This window comes from Carlito syrichta, unplaced genomic scaffold, assembly GCF_000164805.1.
Source record: "Carlito syrichta isolate Samal-C Ts95f unplaced genomic scaffold, Tarsius_syrichta-2.0.1 Scaffold315704, whole genome shotgun sequence".
Classification (NCBI taxonomy): Eukaryota; Metazoa; Chordata; class Mammalia; order Primates; family Tarsiidae; genus Carlito; species Carlito syrichta.
Window position 1 is genome coordinate 303,396 of NW_007259800.1, and position 5,867 is coordinate 309,262.

Below are 5,867 nucleotides of genomic sequence, written 5' to 3' on the forward strand. Positions count from 1 at the left end.
AAAAAAAAAAAAAAAAAAGAAGCAAACAACAAAATAAATGCTGACGACACCAAGTTCCAGGGAGGACTCAGAGCAACTGAAACTCTTATACAAAGCTCACAGGAATGTCAATGATGTGGTCACTCTGGGAAAGTTTGACAGTTTCTTCTAACTTTAAGCACATACTCAAGATACTACCCAACAATCCCACCCCTAGGTAGTTATCCAAAAAAATGAAAATATATGTGCACACAAATGTTTATAGCAGCCTTATTCATAATCTCCCCACACTGGAAACAACCCAATGTCCTTCAGCTGGCTGAATGGATAGACTGCAGAACATATCCATCCAACATACTACTTCTCAGACAATAAAAAAACCTACTGATACAAACACATGAATGAAGTGAAGATGTATTATGCTGAGTGACAGAAACCAGATTTGAAGAGCTAGAGATCGTATGATTCCATCCACAGGACACTCTAGAAAAGGCAAACTATCTGTGGTTTTGAGCTGGAGTTGAGAAGATGGGCCGATGACGAGGAACACAATGGAACTCTGTTGTCAAAGTTCTACATCTTAACTGTGGTAGTTCTGTGTGACTGTGTACACATGTCAAAACTCAGAACACTACAATAACAAGGATGAATTTTACTATATATCAATTATACCTTAATAAGCCTGACATTAAGAAAACCAACAGAAAAACCAATTATATAATAATTATGCAAGTATTTATTAAAGAATGAATTATAATAAATATGAATTTTGTCGCTCAGGCTGGAGTGCGGTGGCATGCTCACTCCCAGCCATCACAGCCTTGACCTGCTGGGCTCCGGCGATCCTTCCACCTCAGCCTTCCAAGTAGCTGGAACTACAGGCATACGCCACCATGCCCGGCTAGTTTTTGTGATTTACTGTAGAGACGAGGTCTTACCAAGTTGGCCAGGCTGGTCTCAAACTCCCAGGCTCAGGCAATCCTCTCACCTTGGCCTCCCAAAGTGCAGGGATTACAGGCTGAGCCAAGCACCCAAACATTTTTTTGAGTCAGAGTCTCACTCTGTTGCCCGGGCTGGAGGGCAGTGGCTCTCTCATGGCCACCACCACCTCGACCTGCTGGGCTCGGATCCTTCTGCCTCAGCCTTCCTAGTAGCTGGAACTACAGGCATGTGCCACCATGCCCGGCTAATTTTTTTTATTTATTGTAGAGACGAGGTCTTGTCAAGTTGCCCAGGCTGGTCTCGAACCCCGGGGCTCAGGCAATTCTCTTGCCTCTGCCTCCCAAAGTTCTGGGATTACAGGCATAACCCACTGTGCCTGGCAAATATATGCAGTCTTTTTATTTAAATAATTACTTTACTGAAACAAAAATTACTAACAGTAATGCCATGTTACATTTCAAAATGGTATATATGCCCAGTGTGATGTAGATAAATATTCTGAAGTAATTATTTTGGGCTAGATGTGGTGGCTCATGCCTGTCATCCCAGCACTTCGGGAGGCTGAGGTAAGAGGACTGACTGCCTGGGCCCAGGAGTCCTAGACTGCAGTGAGCCATGCTTGTGCCACTGCACTCCAACCTGGGCAACAGAATGAGGCCCTGTATAAAAAAAAAAAAAATTCTTTTCACTTTATTATATTTCATTTATTTATTTTGTAGAGAAGTCTCACCATGTTGCCCAGGCTGGTTAAAGCCTTCCTCCCCCCCATCCTCCCAAAGTACTGAGATTAGAGGCATTTGGGCCTCTTTTTTTTTTTAAATTAAGAGATGTGCCAGATACATCTGTGCCTGGGCAACTTGGTGAGATCTTGTCTCTACAATGAATCAAAAAATTAGCTGAGTGTAGTGGCACATGCCTGCAGTTCCACTTACTTGGAAGGGTGAGGAGGAAGAATTGCCTGACCCAGCCCAGGTGGAGGCTGTGGTACCCATGAGCGTGCCACTGCACTCCAGCAACAAAGTGAGATGCCAACTTAAAAAAAAAAAATACTGCCTACATTAGCTTTTATTCTGAAACCACTTTCATGAGTTTCTAAATACACCCAATGTTTTCATGTGCCAAGAAATAGTTTTATATCACTCCTTTGTTACAAATAAGCTAAAACCATTGCTCTTATAGAATGTATTAAGTAGAGAATTTACTACTGATGCCTTCGTGGTTTGAAATTTTTTAAATCCCTGGAATACCATCGTCCACTTATGGGTTTATTGCATTTCCAAAATCCCATGGAAACAGTTAAATAGGTCTTTGTTACATTACAGATGCAGGTGTGCGGCTGGAAGTAGGGGGAAGAGTTAGAATGATAGCTGTTTTTCTTACTGTTTAGGGGGTGGGAACATAAAGTAATCCCTTACTAAGCTCCCTCTGAGGACAATTCCCCACTGGTAAAGTTGGAATGTATTAAACAATTTAAATTACGTTTTAACCCCCTTTTCCTTTTCTCCCACTTCCATATGCTCAGAGACTTTCAATGTCACTGAGAAAGTAGTCACTCTCATTTGTAATAGCACTAATAGTTTAAATAAAGCATCTTCATATGTATCTTATTTAATTCTCACCAAAACCTATGGTGATTTTTTGCAATTTCCACTTTATGGAAGTCAAAACCCATTCAGAAAGTTGGATTAGTTGTCCAAATGATGCATATTAGATGACTATTGCATCAATGTTAAGATCACATAGGGCTGGGCACTGTGGCTCAGGCCTATAATCCCAGTACCTTGGAAGGCTGAGGTAAGAGGATTCCCCGAGCCCACAGGTTCGAGACCAGCCTGGGCAACTTGGTGAGACCTTGTCTCTACAATAAATCAAAAAATCAGCCGGGCATGGTGGCACGTGCCTGTAGTTCCAGCTACCTGGAAGGCTGAGGCGTAAGGATCGCCTGAACCCAGGAGGTCGAGGCTGCGGTGGCCAGGAGTGTGCCACTGCCCTCCAGTCTGGGTGACAGAATGAGACTCCAACTCAAAAAAAAAAAAGATCACACAAACCAATATGTGGCAGAGCCAAAAGTTAAACCCAGATCTTCTGACAAACTAGGTAACCTGTTGTTTCTTAATAACCTACTATTCACTGGCACTGACTAAAGTCTGAGCACAGCAGATATTATGGGAAATCTCTAACCAAAGACGTCTAAAACAGCTTATCTAATAGTAAGCTAAGACGTAAACAAAATTTTAAAGATAAGCACCTGAAAAAAGTCTATAAAATATCATTTTTAAGTGACATTCACACTGATAAAGAACCTTATTTAAAAAAGGTAAAATGGTGTCTCGAAAAACAAAGATGAAGGAGCTCTTCGACCGGGTGGCCAAGAATTCTAGAAACAGATACTGTTATTCTACATGTCTCTTAATGTAGCATGAACAAGTCATTTATTATATAGTCCCCCGAGGTTCCACATTTGGTGGCCATTCTGTAGGTGAAAGGAGACTTAAGAGGCCGTTTATTGACAACTGAATGCGGAATGAAATCCCCGTGGAAAAAACAAAGGCCATTTTTGGGACAACTGGCAAGATTTGAATAATGATGTATTGAATCAATGTTAAATTTCCCCCAGTCTGGCAACTGTACTGCAACCATGTAAGAGAAGGTCCTTGTTCTTGGGTGATACATATTTAAGTATTTAGGAATGAAAGATTATGAATAAGTTGTAGGCTGAATGGCTCCAAAAAGTGTGAAAGGTTATGAATAAGTTGTAGACTCAAATGGCTCCAAAAATGTGTATGTTTGCATGGATAAAGAATTCAAATGGCAAAATGCTAACCAGATGAAGATTACACAGTGTTCACGGAATTATTCTTGAATTTAGAAGTTTGAAATTTTAAAAAATTAAGAGTTGAAAATAAAAGGTAAAAGTTTAAAAATTTTTCTTTCCATTTTCTTCAATAGCTATTAGACATTTCCAACAAGGCCTTTTGTAAGGAACTGAATAAACAAACATATTTTTAGTGTCTCTATAAATAAGTCTATTTGGAAACAGTGTTTTCTTTATTTTAGAAAACTGGATATAAAACATGGCAGCAAAAAAACACATGGCAGCAAACACCGCATAATGTACCCAAGGAATTTATCAGGAACCATAGGCTACAGTAAAATTTACATGCTATTCTCTATTTTTAAGTAGCTTAAAATTTGCTAAGAAACAGATAAAAATTAAATTCCGTTCCTATGGATCATTAACAGTATTTTAATCACTAAATGAACTTGCTATCAGATTTAAGATTCAGTTCACTTTAATGATTTTACCATTAAGTGTATCTCCCACACCTAATGATTTTGAAACACTTCTTAGAATTTTAATATATTTTTAAACATTTCTTCTAACTTCTAAACATTTTTATAATCTTAATATATTTTACTATGAATGCAATGAGGATGTATCACGTAGATATTTAATTTCCACGAATTCAATCCTAAACCCTCAGGGGGAAAAACTGCCTAGACACCATTCCACTAAACAAGCACATGCCTTCCCCAGGGAGCCCTGAGCGTGAGTCCAAGGAGGAGCTGTCCAGGTGCATATGCCTGTCTTTCTAGCATGCATCTTGCCAAGCCCTGATCCCGGTGTTTAAAGTAGTTTTTGTATAGCAAAGCCCCTAATGTAAGCCAACTTCTTTATATGGTGCTCAAGTAAAAAAAAAAAAGACTGATTTTTGGAGTCACTAAAGGAAACTCCAGCCATCTTCCTCTTCCGTGAGATATGATGATTACCACATAAGTAATCTCTCTGAGGGATTTTTTAGTGGTGATTTTACTAGAATTCTTTTTTTTGGTCCTGCGTGCCAACTCCACAGCCTAACTTGATCCTAACATGCAACTCTAACATACATGAATGTTTTCATTATTATTTGTCAAGAACAGTACACACTTTAAAGCAGGGATGACTTCTTTCTGAAGGCCATGTTCAGAAACATCCTCACATTTCCTAAGGCAACTCCACACATTTTTTTGCTCTTCCCAAGTCCCCCAACTTGAGTTTTTTCCTCTGGATTGTTATTTGACCTGATCTAATCCAATGTCTACATATTTTTATGTTCACAGAAGCAGAACTAGAAGAAAATTGGAAATCACCTCATCTGCTACTCCCTCTAAGCTCACAGAGCTGGTGGCTGGAGCCTCCTCTTCAGAGAATTCCAGGTCATGATAAATGCCTTACTCTCCATCTAAAATGGACTCTTATAGGAAGGCAGAAATTTAATTAGTTTTAAGAAGATGATTATTATAAAGTGATACTACAACAGTGAACAAACTCATGGATTATTAAAGCTAAGCACCTCTTTGGTCTGCAGAATCCTCAGTGCTAACGAAGTACTAGGGCTATCTTTAATACTTCTCGGTGGCCTCCAGAGGAAGCCCATAAAATTGGGCCTCCTCTTCACTGTATGTGTATATTTGTGTGTGTATATGCTTACATATTGATTTATCTACCTATTAATTTGTGTTGGGGTTCTCACTATGTCATCCAGGCTGCCGCGCAGTGGCACAATCACGGCTCACTGCAGCCTCGACCTCCTGGGCTCAGGAGATCCTTCCATCTCAGCCTCCAGAGCAGATAGGACTACAGGATTGCAACACCATTCCTGGCTAATTTTTAAATTTTTTAGAGTTGAGGTCTTGTTTTGTTGCCTAGGCTGGTTTCGAACTCCTGTGACCAACAATCCTTCCACCTCAGCGTCCCAAAGTGCTGGAATTACAGGCATGAACCACTGCTCCCAGCTTCAAAATAACTCCAAAACAGTTATTTTACAACTGTTTTCTCTGATATCCTGCTCTATAATCTTTCCCTTGATGTTTTCCACTTTAACTTTTTCTTTAAAAAAAAATAAAAACCACCGGGCTCGGTGGCTCAGCCTGTAATCCCGCGCCTTTGGGAGGCTGAGGTGAGT